Genomic DNA, 18,235 nt, shown 5'->3' with positions numbered 1-18,235 from the left:
CGTCTGTACAGCGTGTGCCTCGCCTCGTAGTGCTGAGGGCGGGTGCGTGATTTTGCATCTCTTGCCATCTGAACTGCAACGCGTGTCACAGCAGGGCTGTGTTAGGGGGCACAGCAGTTAGTCATGGAGACAATGTCAGCCTAAACTTAGAAACACGCTGTTTCTGCCGGTTCTGGTGCAGCTGTGTAGCACAGAAGCTACTATGATTTCTTAGTAGTCTGCATCTACCCCCACAGGCTAGCTTTCTTAATTCAATTGAAGTAATTTTTAATTTGGAAGACCATTATATTTGTAAGTGTTGGCTATGCAGATGAGGAATTGGGTACGTTTCCATACCTCTTCTATTTTGGCTAGGTTGACTTTGAAATTCAGCTTTGGAAACATGTATTGGTAGCTTGATAGTAGGTGAGAGACCTCCAAAGAGGTTTTATTAACAACTACTTGAGTATGTATTTGTTCCTTTTTAATTTCAAACCGATTGTAAGACTCCAATGTGAGACTAGAATCAGGCCATTTTATGTGAGGTTAAGCCACACAGCCTGGTACAGTTGTGATTTTTAACATACAGCATTTTACTAAAGCAGGCAGAGCAGAAGTGACTGGACCTGCTTCCACTGATCAAAGTAGGAGGATTGTCTTTGAATGAGAGAAAAATCAAGCCTCGTTATTGCTCATTAGTAATGTATTTCATCAGACCTTGTTTTTTTGTTTTCAGGGAGCAAGAGAAATACCTCATGTGCATCATTAATATGAGGTTTGCAGTTAATTCAGTTGGTAAAGCTGTCTGAGATCTGGAAGGGACAAGAGCAGGAATATCTATTAAACTGATGATTTCTGCATTTTTCTGTGTATTAAAACAGATGCATTTTTTTCCTTTCAAAACTCAGTGTTGGTGACTGATGTTATACGTGCTGCATCCTGGAAGAAGCTTTTGCAGATGTGTTCACTGATTTGGCAATGGTAGTGCTTAAAGGACAAATAAAAATAGATGCTGTAAAACAACTTTAAAAGTTCCACGTGTACTTTAAATCCATGGCTGTAGTGAATTACTTGTAACAGAAGCGTGTCCCGTTTCCTTCTGCAAGATACCTAACAGGTACTCTTGTAATTCTTTATACTGGTAGGCAAGCAGCCACACAGTGCTGAGAATCTGGTGATTTAGTATCCATTATTTTCTAACTCCTTCACAGTAGCTGGCTGCCAGGGTAGAATAGTTTTACTTTGCTGGCGCTAAAGGATGACTAACTTCCCAGATCTTACTGCTGTAAGAAATACAGTTTCAGGTGGAGCTATGATTTGGACTTCACATGTCTGCTTACAAAGTTCTCAATATGGCTGGGGGGTAAAACTTGTCATGCTAAAGATGAAAAGTTGACTTCATTCATATCTATATGTACTTTATATACATATAGAATACATATATTTGTGCGTCCATGTTTTTGTGTGCAACTGTAAGCATAGAACTTGAAAATTTTGTTCTATGTGTATTCACCTATTATTAACAGAGTTAATCCTTCTGGTTGCTTGGTGGATATTTTTGGTTGTGGTGGGTGGTTTTTCCATTTGTTTGTTTCGCTATTCCTTTGAATCGTCTAGCAAAGTCCAGAAAAGAATCTAGACGCTTCTGAAATTGTTTTCTTTTCTCTTTTAAATAAAACACTTTTTCTTCCATTTCCCTACCCTGTCATCACTGGCCATCACACTTGTAGATGAAAGGAAAAAGTAGTTTAGAAGAACATTAAGCGTGTTCTGAATCGCTTCGGCAATTGGATCTGATGATGATGAGTGCTCTAGAAATAAGCTTTGCTCACAGGTATAATCTCGTAACTGTGAGATTTAGTGGCTCTATCTGCTAAGGCCATCATAGTTATGGATGAGGTGCTGGAATATGTTAACAGCCTTTCCTTTTTTCCCTTCCTTCTCATTTATCTCTCTCTTTAAACACAAAGTATATTTTAGAAAACTGTAGCTAAGTGCAATGATAGTGTTACCTAGTAATTCAGAAGATGACATGAGTTCAGCACTGTGGTGGTAATGTGGAGATATTTCTTCACGGTATCCATTATTTTTTTGTGCTTTTTGTTGTTATTTGTTTTTAAAGGCACATCACCAATTAAGGATCCCCTTTTGTACTACCCAATACCTTCATCTATAAAGACACAAGAGTTTTTATTACTACCACTCTCTCCAGATCCTCTCTAGTTCTAGAGTGGGCAAAACAGGTTAAAGCTGAATCGAAGTTGATCTAGCTAATAGCAGGGTGCTGCAGCCTCGGTTGGCCTAAAAAGATAAAGAAGCATCTGTTATTCTGGGCAAAATATGATTTTTCTTCTTTCTTCTATGGGATCTCATAGATCTTCACTGCTGAGTGCAACAGCCTTTCCTATTGTCCCAAGCGTGTCCTCTGTGAGGGGCATGTGGCGACAAAAATAATATTTGCTCAGCAATCAGTGTGCTTGTCTGACACACAACAAGAGGGTAATGCTCCTCTCCTTTAGAGCCATCGCTTGAGGGAGAGGTTGGCTGAATCATCCAAAAGATGTGCTAACTAAACACATTTCTGATGTGGTCCAGCAATCTTATATCCGAGTCAAGTAACCTTTCTTACTGCGTTCTGTACACTTGGCTCATGTTCTCAAATGTCTTGGTTCTCTTCCTTGCACTGTGGTTGCAATGTGCTTTCTTTCTCTTGCCTTGCAAGCAACAGTTTGGGCTCAGATCTAATAAAGTAGCTCCATAAATTGTCAATCTGGGATTACAGTGCCTTTATTGTCCTCAGGCCTTGTTATAGGGAATATTTCTCTAAGGTGAAGCTGATCATCCTCAGCTGATGGAATGGTTTACATGGTCAGAGATAGCTTGGTTGTAAACAGGAGCAGCCCTCCAGCTGCACTGATTTAAACTGAGCCAGCCTCCTGGTTTAAGATCAGTCAGATCAAGATACCGTAGATGCAAAGCATATGGAAACTTGTGGCTTTTGTATGATGTTTTTCTTTTATAATGATAATTCAGCCTCAAAGGTAACCTCAGCTGGCTCATATGTAGTGAGTGTAACTGTAATTCCTAGTGGATCGGGGCGATGTGACACAACGTATGTGTGAGCATGTATATATATATCGCAAACTGTAACAAATAATTCAGGTGGCAGTACATTAAAGCACTTAAAAGGGTTCTGATATGTAGCATATACATACAAATTTGGCTTTCATCATCCCTAAGATGTTCAGAACTCGTGCTCTCCTATGATAACAGGGAGGTCAGAGAGGATATAGAGCTTGGAACAGTGAGCACGATCTTTGTGCATTTCCAGCAGCTCAAAACCACTTCTCAGCAGGCTGAGTGAGGCAATGATTGTCATTTTCACTCATCCAAACCTGTTTGTAGGCAGTGACACTTGTAGTTTTCTTGCTTAGTTCCCTGTGTGTTATACCTGAACGATCAGATCATGTCTAATTCGCATGTGTGTAAGTGGATGCAGGTGATCACTGACAGGAACTTCTTCGGTTCTATTTTTATTTATTTTTGTAATTTCTAATAACATAATCAATGTGGTTTTATTGTGTTTTTCATTATTGTTGTTGAAAACTGTTTGATAAATACTTAATTCAGTTGAAATGGAATTAGACATGGAAATTGGTAACTCCCTTACGAAAAGATACTGGCAATGTGAAGAAAGTGACAAGCTATTTCTTTTAAACTTTAACCCATTTCTTTTTTGAAATAGTAGAATCAGTAGAGCACTAACAGTAAATAGATTTAAAATGAGTGTATATCTTGCCGATTGTGCTATCCATTTCTCTGTTTTTCTTTCGGTTTAGTTATTAATCTTCTGTCATTTACATTTTTGTTTATGCAACCAGTTTTTGTTTCCTAGCGTTGCAGTGTTTTGGGTTTCAGTCACTAAAACAACTAGATATCTCACAGCAAAATGATTGGTTTTGCCTTTCTAGCTCTGAGCAGCACAGCGTACTCTCACCCACCTCAGGTGTGAGTGCTGGCTGCTACGCATCGCTGTTGCTTGGAGAAAACCGTAGGTGTGTGTTCACATGTAAGCCGAGCACGTTCCTTTAAAAGAAGGCAGAATGGAGAAAATAGGTACCATTTAAATGTCTCTTGTAAAGGCCCATTTATAGATGTACATTAATGCCAATCTCAAAATTGGGAGTTAAATGGGAAATATGTGTTGAACTCCTGTAGAGAATGCCATTAAAACCGATTTCTAAAGTATCCAAGTGACAGCCAAACCACATCCCAGCTGAAGGAAAGGTTCCAGTGACAAGTTACTAGAGGATACTGGGAGCTTATTACTCGGGCAGAGCTGCTATTAGTGGTGTTTTGTCTGAGAACAGGTCCCAGCAAGTGTTAGAAACTTCCATTCAGTTGTCTCCTGGATTCCTGTAACTGTGCAGTTTGATCCAAATTGATGGTGGCTCTTTTTGTTGCTCCTACTTCTGCCTCTGTCACTGATTAACAGGCATTTGCTAAGAATTTCTTCTTGGAAAAAGAAGAGTTTCTGGTATTCTGTTTTTTTTTTTTGTTTGTTTGTTTGTTTTGCACATCTGCAGACAGGTTTCTTACCAGTCCATAGAAAATATTTAGTAGATTATCATTTGGGTAAATCTGTTCCCATGACACTATCTCTGTTAATTGTCAGCAGGGTGGAGAGGATGGGGATGCTGCAGTGGAGCAGTGCTTACTTGACCATGCTTGTTGTGTTGTTTTTTCTAACAGTTGAAAAATATTCCATGTTTACAACAATTTTGACAGTTGATTAACATTTGGGATTTCAGTGCCTGTCTCAAGGTCATCTTGGAGTCTTGGAATAAGTTAAAATTACAGTACAAGAGTGCATGGCTTTCATAAGGGGCATAACCTCAGGTAGTGTTCAGTAGTCTACTTAAGACTGGAATTAGCACCTCACAGATGATCCAATGAGTACTGATGATTCTTTGGAGGTGTTCATCTAATATCTTGATCACTTTGTGAGCTCATGCACCAGTGACTCCCTTCACTCGTCAGACATTTAAAGGATTTTTCTGGGGGGGAGACAGGGATTTCTGGTCACCTGAGAGAGCAGGAATCACTAATATTTTGCTCAGAGGTGAGCAACGTTTCTGATGATTGGCTAGTCTAGGCTCTTCTATCCTCTGTGAGGAAGTCTTTTCAGCACATGATGAAGAGTTGCAGTCTTCAGTTAGGACCATCTGACAGTCACTGATTTCTCACAGGGATGATACCTTCCCAGTTACTCTGAAGTAGTCAAATGGTGACAGAGGAGGGAGAGTTAAGTACTGAGCGTAGCCAGCTGTCAGCTTAGAGATGACTTTCATAATACTGGTGGAGCTGTGACTTCTGTACCGGAAGCAGAGAGTGAAATATGATGATTTTTTTTCCTATGTATTTAATACATCTCAAAATGTCACATTTTCCCTTTGTAAACTTTCATACTGTTGAGCTTCATGTAAATGTTACTGATGTTGCATAACCAAATTTCAACTCTCAAGATAGCTGTCTGTATAACTGCTAAGAAAATCTAAGAGCTGTAAAGAAGCATGATACTCAGATCTGTTGTATACTATGTAAAATACAGATATATTTGTATATCAGCCATTAATCTAAGTTGCATTTTGAATAGGGAAGAGCAGAATGCTGAAACCTAACCACAATGTATTAATGAAATATCTTTCAGATCCATTAAGCTAATCCTCATGTTAATATTACAACAAAAGATGTTCCTTAGAGCTTGGTGTAAAATAATTAAAAGCCTTCTTTACACTCACAGGTCACATTAGGATGGTTAAAGGAATACATCTGAACCACTTGCATTTTTCCTCAGTGTGAGTTCAGTAAAAGCTTCCTTTAAATAGTACCTGCTCTGTCTGGGTTTCTCTCCCAACGCTGGGGGTAGGTGGGTGCAGAGACTAACCTGTGGTACTGTAAAAATAAATCAATCAATCTAGCTGACATCATTATGCTAGTGCAAAAAACAAAGGTTAGAACCTAAAGGGTGTTCATTGGCATAAAATCTTAGATTCCTGATCTTGTTTGTGTTTGCATGTGGGATGACCCAGAGGAAGAAATGGCTCTCTTGTTTCTTTTGTGTGGTGAGATCACATCTACTTATTGCCTGTTTGCCATCCTTTGAGATAAAGTTTACTTGTGCAAGCAGAAGGCCAAAAAAACAACCAAAAAAAAAAAAAAAAAACCAAAAAACACACAAGCTTGATAGAAATGAGGCTGAAATCCTTACTCTGGAATTGGGATCTTTTTACTCCCTTCCGTCTGGTGGCGATAATTCAGTTTCTATAAGATATTGTATAGATACCTCACCTTTTGCTGGTGCTGTTGTTTACCGTGTCACTGGGACTCTCATGATTTTGAAAGAAAGTGGAAGTGAAGGCCACTCAGCTTCTGCTTTTCTGTGATGTTTGGCATCCTGTAGGTACGTGAAACTTCAAACTTGAAAGCTGCTTTTGCAGTAATACTGCCTCCTTGGGCAGATACTACAAACAGGCATAGCTCTCTAGGCCGGAGAGAGAGGCACCTTTATGAGGTGGCAGGGAGCTGCTTATTTGGAAATAGCAAATGCTGCACAGAGCCAAGTAAGGAGCCCCCACTTGCTCATGAGGAGTTGCAGATCACAAAGCGAGTAACTGAAAGGAAGATTGGAGTGGTGTATAGTAACATCTGCTGCACTTGCTTGTCTGTTCTGGCTGTGTGGTGCGTTGGCTCCTCAGAAGGACGCAATAATCCACATAGCTGGAGGCAAGGTGCTGCGCTGCTGAACAAGGCCAGCTTCTTAGGAAATAGAGGAGTTAGCCTTTATAAGGCACCTTTGTAGGTGGGCAGAGTAAACGTGGAATGTTAGTCTACAGCTACAGGGATCGTAGCATAACAAAGAGAAAATGAAAGCTGTGATGAAATGAAAGTGAGCTGAGAAATGTTTAGCATAGCTGAAAGCGTGAACTCAGGTGGCAGGAAGCTTCAAGACCCTGCTCTGTAGGGAGGAGGCCTGCTCAGCTGGGGAGCCGGAGGGCTCCAGCCTCTGGAGCTGACCCAGGGCTGTGGCTTCTCTGGGCATTGCTGTAGAAGATAAAACCAGCGTGTCATCAAGACCAGAATCCTTGCTGCAACTGGTGAGACCAGTTGCTTGTGTTGAAAACAAGAATGTAAAGGTCATGAGTGAGAATGTGCCTGCTGACAAGCTTTTCCCCAGTTGTCCACTAGATTTGCTTGGACTTCCTGCTCTTTACAACTAGCCGTCCTCCAAAGCATGCTGCTGAACGAGATGATCGGGTCCAATGGGGTGTCTTTATTCCTCTTAAGGACATTATGTTGGAAAGAAGCCTTTGGGAAAAAGAAAGTCAAGCAGTTAGACCACAAGTGGGAGGGTGTTTTGTATGTATTTAAGCAATAATTGGGTGGTAATTGGGTGGTTGATACTTATCTGACAACTTTTCCCACACACCTAGTATGAGAGAAGGGAGAGAACCGAGATGATAAGAGAACAGCCTGAAAATATGAATGGTTCCAAAGCCAAATGCTCCCTAGGATTACAACACCCTTTGAACTAAATTAACTTTGCAGTGATTGCATTGACGTGATTATGACAAATTGAACTGCAGATGGAGTCCTGGGAGTGCTGGTGGACAGCAAGTTGAACATCAGCCAGAAATGTCCCAGTGGCATTCACGGCTGCAATGGGAAGGGGGCTGCCAGCAGGGCGAGGGGAGGGTGATCCCCTGGTACTCTGTACTGGTGAGGCCGTGTTTGCACACTGCAAGACTCAAGGAGGCACCCGGGAGTCCAAGCCTGCAGGAAGATTACAAACTCTAGTGGAAGCCTAAATAGGTGAGGATTAGGTTGAAGTTCACTGTGTAAGTCTGCAAGTGAAACTCAACAAGGGCAGAGCACACAACATTTGATGGGCATCTGCATTTTTTGTTTGCTATAGAATGGGTCTTCCAATTGCTGTTATTGTAGTCCGGCATGTGAACAGACAGGAAGTACATCAAGAAATAGATTTGGATTTTTTCTTCCTTTTCTCTTCTTAAGCACATTCCTGTTCCCGTGTAGGATCAATACTTTGAGTTTCCTACAGCATCAAATCTGATTATAACAGGCAACTTTGAGGATAATTTCAGTTCTGTTCTCCATAAATTGATTCTTCTCCACACTGCAATATTTTAAGATAATTTTGTTCTCAAAAGGATTCATACTTTAGAAAACAGGGAACTCTTATGTTCCCTGTCGAGAGGGAGTGATGGTTGCATACCTTACTGGAAAAGCTTTTATTCCGTTTGTGTTCAAGATAATAAGATTAAATCAGTCTTAGACAAAAACCCTGAGAAATTAGTCTCTAGTTCCACATTTCCTAGTTGTCTATATAGCTAATACACATATATTTGGAAATGTTTATATATATGTGTGTATGTGCGCGCAGCACAGAAGAACTTATAAATCACACTGGCATAGTGTCACTCTGATGTAATACTGCTTTCCTATTTTATTTAAAAAATCATTTAATTAAACCTTGGAAAAGCTATGAAATTTTGGAATATCTCATTTTCTAGACCAGCCATCATGTTGTTTGTCGGGGTGGTAATGAAGCAGTTTGATATTTGACAGAAGAAACACCCTTTATCCTAGTTAATTAATGGAAGTTTTTTTTTGTGTGCATGCACTAACCTGGAATTGTTATTTTCTAGAGCATTTATATGAAATATGACCAATATTTGGTTTTCTTCCAATTTGGAATGAAATGGAAATTTAGAAATGTCAAAATTTCCTTAGGAACAGATGTCCTGACTTTCAGCCAGCACAGTTAAATGGGCCTGGTTATAGGACAATGATGTAGAGTTAAAAATGAGATCTCTATAGCATTGTAAGCCTCCAAAAGCATATATTCTTGACCAGTTCTTAATTTTAGAGTTATTCAGTTTATATACGTATGCATGTTGCCTATAAAGTTTTTGTTGTTGTTGTTTAAATCATAACAGGTTAATTTTCTTGAAAATAGGCTGGTGATTTGCTGGAATCATAGCATGAGCTCAAACCGCCAGCCCGGCATTTTATTTTCAGTTGTCAAGATGAAAAGTGCATCAGTAGAAATGGAGCAACACTACTTCATCTTGCTTAATGTTCCAATGAGAGGTGACGTCAAGTTTTGAAGAGAAAGTAGCACTTGGTACATACATAACCTTAACTTGTGTTTTTTCTTGTTTCTTGATGGGGATAATTCATGCATAACTTCACTGGGGTTTAGAGCTTTAAATAGTGACAGCAAATCTCTTAAGTAATGTAACTGAAAGAATAAAAAACGGCCAAGTTATGTTGAAGCATTTGCATTTACACTCATTTTTAAGTGCACTGTAGTTAAATCTTTGCCCTGTTCTTGAGGGTGAGTTTGGTGACACACATCTATAAAATCTCCAAACATGATAGCCATCACGTCTTTATTACAGCCCTGGTGCTTCAATATACAACTACAAGTTTCTGATTGTTTCAGATCTTCTGAAAAACTGAGTGTTAAGAGTTCAATAAGAGTGCGTTATCTGGGAACAAAATACATGATTCCTGACACACACTCTCGTATGTCTCATCCTACAGCTGTGTCCTCAGTCTCAGAACAAATGTCCCTTGCTTTTTCCTCTTATCTTATCTTGAAAATAATGTTTATTTCTTGTTTTGCATCTTTCTAATCTTTTTCTCCTCTTCTTCATGACCCTTAAATGTTTTCTGTCCTGCAACTGCTCTTGTCTTTGCAACTCAGGAAGAATCGCAGATGGTGCTTTCTTTTTCTGATTTTATTTTGATTCTATTGGTTGTTCTGTCTCAGGGAAGGTTTACTGGAAGGAAGAGTCAAGGCAGCAGATCCCAACATCTAAGCTTTGTTGTTGATAAAATCCTTTGTAGAGATTTCAAATAAAAAGCTATATTAGACCATCTTTACATATAAAAATGGTCTTTAGAATCCAGGTGTTACCACTTCCATATGGTCTTCTCTTTCAGACTTCTGTTAACTGCACCTGGAGGCTTCTGTGAATCTCTTCCAAAGCTTTAGGCCTGCCCACCACACATGGGCCAGAAAATCCTAAATCATACCCGAAGAATCGAGATTACAATGGTCAGGGCTTTCCATGCTCCCTGCCCAATGAATTCCTACAGTAAGGAACTGTAAATTTATGAAACATCCTAGACTCTGTACATCAGATTAGCTGTCTCTCTTGAATTATTAGCATTCACTTGCCTATATTGCTTTTAGTGTTAAGAGTGCATTAATTTTGTGAAACTGCATTACATGCATGAAGAGAGCTTTGTCACACAGCTTTACTTAATTATTTACATACTGGGCAGGTCTGCTGGTGGTGCAAATCACGGTTTATTCAAGGGTGGTCAGGTTGATTTATACCAGCTGGGGATGCATACTGCTCTTGTGCCTGATTTATTTACTCACAAATGTCCAGAATCTGGTCTTCTGCCAATATAATTAAGGAATTAGCTTCTACAGAATACAGGTGTTACATCAGTATAAAAACTCTGTGGAAGAGCAGAAATGGTGTGTCATTATATATAGATACATGTAGCCATTTGAATATTGTTTTAGAAATTATGAAGCAAAAGCCGTTTTAACGCTACACCTAGATAGAAATCAAAGTAATCATTTATATGTTTGTTTTTTTAAGTCCTTTTTTCTTTCCTTTACCATGGGCCACGCTTCACTCTCTCTGCCCTCACTTTTCGTTCCAAGACTGGTAATACGTGTGCACCTGTCTGTGATCCTCACCTGCAGAAGGTTAGTTTACTGGATGTTAACTGGAAAAAGTTGATGCATTTTAAACACATGTCCTCCCCCTTTCTTTATTTTGACAGAGTACGATGTGAGCCTCTGTTCCTGCATGGCATTAGGTGACCAGTCAGTAACAAGATCACGCAATAGCGTTGCTTCTCTCCCTTAATCCCTTTTGAACAAGAGCATCAGCTAATATTGACTGTAGGCTTCAGGTCTGCAACTTCATGACTGGCTGGGAGCAGGTACCTTGTCGACAGCTTTCCACGTGTCTTGCCCTAGGTTTGCTATTTCACAAAGCCACTTTGCAGCGTGAGGAATGTCAGCTATGTCTGTGGTGGTAGCTCCTGTCGGCACATGCAGGGTGACCTGGAAGGAATATCCTGGTGCTTCTGTAACAGGGACTGGCGATCCTGCGGGGGTGTTGGCAAATCTTTCTAAACTGTGCTGCAACTGCGTTGCCATCAGCCTGTGCAGCAACTGGTTTAATGCAAATCCAGGTGCTTCTGTGTACACCATAGTCACTGTCAGAGTGGTAATATATCTATTAAGAGCTTTGTTGGGTACATGTAAACAGAAAAAGGAAAGTGCCATCCTTAATGATGATGATGTTTGTTTCACATGTCGCAATTCTGTTATTTAGAGAGTACAACTGTGTGTGTGCATATGTATATTAAATAGGTTATAATCACGACCTCCAAGGCCATCCCAATAGATCTCTCTCTTCTTCACAACAGGGTTCTCCTTCTATCTTTTCTGACAGTGCTGCAGGTATTTACTTGCATGAAATTACACAGAGGCTTCTGAATGAATATACTTGCATGGAGAATGGGAAAAGTGAGCTGGAAAATAGCTCCGGATCCATTTTGTAATTTTTTTATTTTTTTTTAATGATTCCACTTTAACCAGGTTCTCTTCAAGTGAATGTGAGGCAAATGCCAACCCACCAGCTTTGCCCACAGGAGAGCAGGTATCAACCCAAAAGAAGAATCACGGGAGTGAACTCTTCAACTGTAGCCTATGGGACAGTTCTCACTTCGAAAATGTTTTCACATTGTTTAATGAGAACTATCACAAATATCATAAAGCTTTCAGCATTTACTGCAGGATAAACTATTCTGCTGAATTCCTAAAGCCCATTCCCTCAGACAGTTTACAGGGTATGAAAAGTTAGTATTTACAAGGTTGTCTTAAAATTGTAATTTTAATGAAGGACTTAGTTTACTCTAAGGCTTTATTTATGATGTGGTAAACCTAGCACACTGTACTTTGGCTCTCAGCTCATAGTTTTAGATTTAGATCTTGATTTTGCAGCTGGATTATTTATGGTATAAATGAAATAGTGATAAAATTTAAGTTCTTTCTGTCCTACTGTGGAACAGGCTGAGGAATTTTAATATTCTAAAGCCTCTTAAATAATGGTATTAAAATGTGTAATAAAAACAGAAGTTAGAATTTTTCTGTGCCATCAATAAATATTTCCATCTCAAATGACAGATCATGACAAGTCAGCCCCCTCATATGTATGAGCAAAGAGAATAATGTTTGTGGCAATACAGTGCAGCAGCAACATGGCACTTCTCTTGCTTGGAATTTAAGGTTTGAGGAGTTCATTGCTCCCCATGTTTTCTGTCTTCTCTCTACGTAAAAATTGTTAACAGAGGGGTTGAAGACCAGAGGTGGAGTGGGGCAGAAAGGAGCATGCAGCTGCGTTTGCTGGTGTGTGGGAATAAAGAGTGAAACTGTAAGATACAGAGTGTGTGCTGGGGGAAGCATGACCCATGTGTGTGCATGCACCTGGGAGGAATGCAGTGTAACCAGGCGTACCGATTTGTTCGTTCTCACTAGAAGCAGTCTGCATTTGCAACTGATCCCATGAAATATGCTTCTAAATTCCAAGGTACGTGAGAACGCTTTTTTCCTAGGAAAGAAAGAGACTTCCTGTACGTGTGATTTGTCTGCCCCAAGTCAGGCAGGGGTCAGCTCTGAAAATTCTTAAGAATTATTTTTTTCTTAAGACAGTAGTGGAAAGCCATAGTGTTTGTACTGTTGCAACCCCCTCCCACCTGGAAGGGTGTAGCAGGCTCAGGCACCCTCCCCACCTTCTTGCAGCATCTTTAATGAACAGAGATTACAAGTAAGAAAGAGAAGAGATGCCAGCTGGCAAATGACCCAAAATGATTACAGACTGGTGTCTATTTATCTTTGCTGATGGCATCCAGAAATCTTCTGTCTGGCAGAGACAGCACCCTCTCTACTCTTTCCAAATTAAGTCATTAACGAGGTTCCAGATTTGGTTGGAAAATACAAGTGCTGTAATTTCTGGCAAGTGTTAGTGGAAGACTGGGTCCTCATCATTCTCCAGAGCCCCATATGGTCAGTGAGAACAGGAACACCAAAAGGAAAGGCAAGACAAGTGTAAAACTTTGATGAGGGCAGGTGACCCTCATCAAAGGTGATTCTGTAAATTGAGGTGACCCTCAATTTACAGAAGTTGCAAATGGCCCATTTCTGAGTGCTGAACTGCCAGCTCCAAGGACAGAAGATTCACAGCTGGGTGTTAGATGAAGTGCCATAGCACAGGATGCCAGTATAGGCAGGAAGAATGGGAAATGTGGATGGAGCAAAAGATAGAGCTTGCTCCAAAGATGGAGCAAGCAGGTGAAGTTTGAGTCTGATGGACATTTTGTGAGGCAGACAAATATTGTTACATGTAAAAAAAAGTTCTCTAAAGTGGGCTCTAGCCCTTTATTCAAACTGTAAGGAACCCATTGCAACTCCCTACTGAACTCTGCTGTTGGCAAACAACTGGTGGTAGAATTCCTGACTTTAAGACAACATTTTCAGTCAGCTGGGTGCGGCTCCATTGATAACCGTAGACTATGAGAGTACAAAAACCAGTGTTCAATTGGTCTAGGGAAACTTAGTGTGCTAATGTGCTTCCCTGAAGACATGATTAGCACATTACATTAAAAATAATGCCGAATAATTGTTTTTGCTTTATGCTATACTCTAAGGAGGGATGTGTGTGTAGATGTGTGTCCATGTGAGAGAGAAAAATACAGTGATCTTCACTAGTAATTCGGAATAGCTATGATTGCCTGGATCATCTAGAAACACAAGACATTTTCGGCAATAAATTGATAGACTTGCCAGATGTTCATTATGGCGAGAACTCAATAGAGGAGAAGAGCTGTTCATTGAAAGATTGGTTGTATATTTTCACAACGGCAGAAGCTTGAAGAAAAAATCCACAAACTTTAATCCTTTTGAGAAATACTTAAGTAGTGAGATCTTCTGTTAAGTTTATAGTTAGAATATTAGTCATAAGATGCTTTAATGATCCAACAGAAGAAATTTAAACAATTGGAAAATTGTGCTTTGTTTGCTCAGAATACAGTGTGACTGCTCTTGGAAGTTTCTTTTGAATTGTATAAAATGCTGGTTTGGGTTGCTTTTTAAATAAATGGAGAAATAATTTCCAGCTTGATTTCTGAGTATAGTGTAATTTTAGCTAATAGTTTAAGAGTAAAAATAAAGTTTGCTGTTTTGCAGGTATCTTTACGGAATGATGCAAATCTTTGATTGAATTGTGGAACATGAAATACTTTTATAAATGAAACTGGTCAAAATATCATTTGTTTTGTCTATTAAATGGGTTGGAAAAAAAATCTGGATCTCAGAACACTTTTCTCATCATGGTTTAGTATTTAAAAAATGAAAGCTAAATGAAGGAAATATGATGTAGATATATACAGACATTCTATCTGACCTGTGTTGAAAGGCTTAATAGAAAGTGAAGCTTCAAATTTTTATAGAAACAAAAGATCTTCATTACGCTATCATGCATCAGTACTCTTTGAGGAAAATCATTGAAGGTTAAGATACAGGCTTCAAAACTGATTATTTGGTTTGCTTGGAGTGAGTCACAGCACATTGGATACTGCTGCCTGACAGTGCAGAGGGTCCAGGATGTTTTTAGCTTGTCACTTTTCTCGGAAATGCTCATTTTCGTCACCTTCCTTGGTCCATCTTCTCATCTCTTCCCTGTATGTAATGCCAGCATTGCCACGTCTTTACTTTCCTTCCAATCCAGCAGACATTAAGCAGTGTTCGTTAGGTTGCCTTTTACATCCCACTGGGTCCAGACTCTAAGGGTCCTCGTGGGTTCAGGTCCAAGATGCCTCCCACTCTTAATGTGTCACTGTCAAAACAAACCAACACCAACAAAATAACCCCAAAATACCAGCTCCTCACCCCTAATGAGCAAACAAAATCCAACCTTTTCCTGAGGGTTTCCATAGCTATTTATCTAAGGTACTGAGACAGTAATTGTTTATGGCTTGCTGAGTTAAGGGTGAAAAATTATCCAAGACTGTAAAAGTTCAACAGTGACTGCTATAAATAAGGCCCTCCTAAGGAACAAAGGCCAGATGGGGCTGATTTAGATGAATTGTGCATAGCACTGCCTTGGTTTCAAAGGAATTTAGCCAAAGGCAGGAAGGATAAGCGTGAAGAAACATCAGAGACAAAGGCTCCCGGTGCGCATTCTTGCATTTCGGATGCATTGTGCTCTTGTCTGCTGCTCAGTTATATAGGCTGCTCTAAAGGGCTCCTCCAGGTGCTACGTGGGATTGCTGGTGGGAGAAAAAGGCCTTGTCATCATCACAGAAACTCCACCAAGCACCTGAACAGAGAGAGAAATAATGCTTCTTCCCATTAATTCTGGCTGAAATATAGCCATGTATTTTGCCAGCCAGATGTCCAGTGTCCCAGCCTGGGGGGCTTGCTGGCATTCCCCTGCCTCCGTCTGTCAGGGTTGCATTTTGGGGCACTTAACCATGCCAGGGTTTGGGGCTGTGGCTTGGCAAACCAGTCAGGTTGGCCATCTTTTTCTTCTTGCAGTAACTTGTCAGGCAGCATGCTGCCTGTGGTGGAAATGGAGTTGGAGAGCAATTTGTTTTGGTATTCAGCTGATACTGAACTGCATCTCAGTGGTGGCGGCAGTGCTTTGCTTTTTAATGATGGCTCTGAGTGCCTTCTGCCTGTGTGACAGAAGGAGAGAAATGAATAAAAATGAGTAAGCTGAATTGGACTGATTTGGTCCTAGATTTAATGAAGGTTAAAAAAAATGCTTTTTGTGACAGTGAATTGCAGTCTTTGAGTCTTCTTTTTTCCTAAGAGATAACTATTTAAAACATATACAGAATGAATAGTAGATATAAAAACTATTATTACAGTTACACTCTGGAAATCCCATGTCAAAACGGAGATAGTTGAGTTTTCTAAAACTGATCACTCCCAAGTTATAGGAAATAGACTAGCAAGATTTCATTTTAAAAATGCTAAGCTTAAAAAAAAAAAAAAAAAAAGGCAGATAAATTTCCATTACAAGTACAGCAGAAGTGGAAGCCCAGCAGTGCCTCTCTTTGTCCTTTCCTAGCCACTCTCTCTCTGTCCCTTGCCCCCCCCCCCCCCCCCTTCACATCCATTGTTGTTTGGCTGCTCATGGGGGCAAGCAGCATTCAGTGCATATGTTCTAGGATTAGGATTTGTGAATCACAAAAGATTGTGAGGATTGAAATTTTACCCCTCCCATCTGTAGTTGCATCGATGACCCACCTGATATGGACTGGGCTCAAGTAATTGAAGCCCCACATGGCAGATCTGCTGTGTTCGTTCATCGATTTCTTCCGTAATTACCGCAAGCTGAAGAGAAAGGGTGTGGGGAGGAGCAGCAGCGAGGCTGGCTGGCAAAAGATCTGACCTAGTTTTTCCAGTCTGCATGGCACTGGCACTGCAGGCAGAGTCGGCTGTAAATCTGCCTCTGTAGAAGAGCATTTATTTATTTATTTATTTATTTATTTATTTATTTATTTTTGTTCCCCACGTGAACAGCAGCGTTTATTTTGAATGTTCAGTTTTGGTGGTTAAAATGCAAACTGTTGTCAGTGCGGTGTAGTGTAATGGAAATGTGCACATCTGGGAGGAGGTGAGGGAAGGCACGTGCTTCTGCTGGGTTGTTTTGGGCTTCTCTGCTTTCTGCTCTTCTCTCCCTCCCCCAGCCCACTGTCACTCCTCTTTCTCCGTTGGGTAGCTGTGTGATATTAAACGCTTGCTTTTTCAGCCTGCCAGCAGTTCTAATGACGTGTGTGCGAAGCACATATTCCTCCCTCTGTGCAAGAGTCGGTGTGATTCTGCTTTGCACGCAAGGTTAAACAATGCTGAAATATAACATATTTTTTAAAGTTTTTGGTAATGTCTCTAAGCCTAATCATTTTGCCTTCTTCTTTCTATTTATATCAAGTGGTCATGGCCTCTGCTAGGTTTGCTTGTTTGTTCATTTTAATTCCATTACTTAGCAGTGAAGGACCAGGGATTTAGTACCAGTAATGTAACAGCAAGCTGTCTCTTGTTTCCAGCATGGGGATTCATGACAGGCAGATGACTGGTGCTTTGACCCTCCAGATGCTCTGGATAAGCCTTACAACAAACATCTGAAGGGGGGTACTCAGCTGCTGAATACATACATGTATAATTCGTCTTCTACCATTTGATCGCAGAGAGGTTTCCTTACAGAGCTGTGAGTGCACGGCTCTGCTGATGTGCAGGGCTCTGCCCCAGCATGATGGGTTTTCGCCGTCCTGTGTACTTTGATAACTGGTTTTGTTCTTGATCCTCTTGCATCTGCTTCAGGAAAACCATGCCCACCTGAAAGTCAGGGAATGGACTCTGTTTCTGAAGCTGCTCTGGGCTGTAGCTGGAACTGCAGCCAGGGCACCGGATACCCGGGATGCCCATCCTCCTAGGTCACACCCTGGCTTCTTACCCGGCCTGTCCTGAGGCTCCCCTTTATCTTGCTGTAGCACAGGCACAGCTCCACATAGCTCTGTAATTTCTCAGCATTTGCTCATGATTTCTGCTGTTTTATGGCTCTGGCTCCTCTGTTGGCTCTTCTCAGCTAGGGAGGCTCTTGAGGTGGGCAGGAGCTGATAGTCATGAGTTAGCAAGGATGAGCGTGCTGTGATGAGTGATAAGCAGAGCAAAGGTGGCGCCCTGGTCAGGAGAGGTTGTGTCAGCTTTATGTGAACTCCTCAGAGGCTGGTCCTCTTTTCAGCTGGCCTGTATGTGTCAGTGAGCAGCATTCAACTACTCAGAGCATGAAAGAGGAGATTCTGCACACCTTGGTACAGTAGTTTTCCCAATCCCCCTCCCTTCACCCCTCCTTGTTTTTGCAAGTGTTCTTCTCTGAAGCTGGGAAGATATTGCCGTAGGTAAGAAGTCGATCTTGCAGTGGAATGTATTTGTCACTTTTCCTCTTCTAAGGTAAAACTTGTGATGATGCTGTAGTTTTGGCTGTTCCGCAGACTTTTCTTTGTGTTCCTTGGCCATAGGCATGGAGGCAGTGGTCACACTCTTCAGGCTGTGTCTAATGTTTCTCTTGAG

General features: G+C 40.7%; 1 protein-coding gene across 1 annotated transcript in view; it reads left to right on the top strand.

Annotated features, from left to right (window-relative positions):
* Window positions 1-18,235, top strand: part of CERS6 (ceramide synthase 6) — a 116,765-nt gene that overhangs the window by 1,185 nt on the left and 97,345 nt on the right. The window lies entirely within an intron of this gene.

The sequence above is a fragment of the Aythya fuligula genome, chromosome 6, assembly GCF_009819795.1.
Source record: "Aythya fuligula isolate bAytFul2 chromosome 6, bAytFul2.pri, whole genome shotgun sequence".
In the NCBI taxonomy this organism is placed as follows: Eukaryota; Metazoa; Chordata; class Aves; order Anseriformes; family Anatidae; genus Aythya; species Aythya fuligula.
The sequence above is the reverse complement of the archived record's forward strand: the minus strand, read 5'-3'. Positions and strand labels throughout refer to the sequence as shown.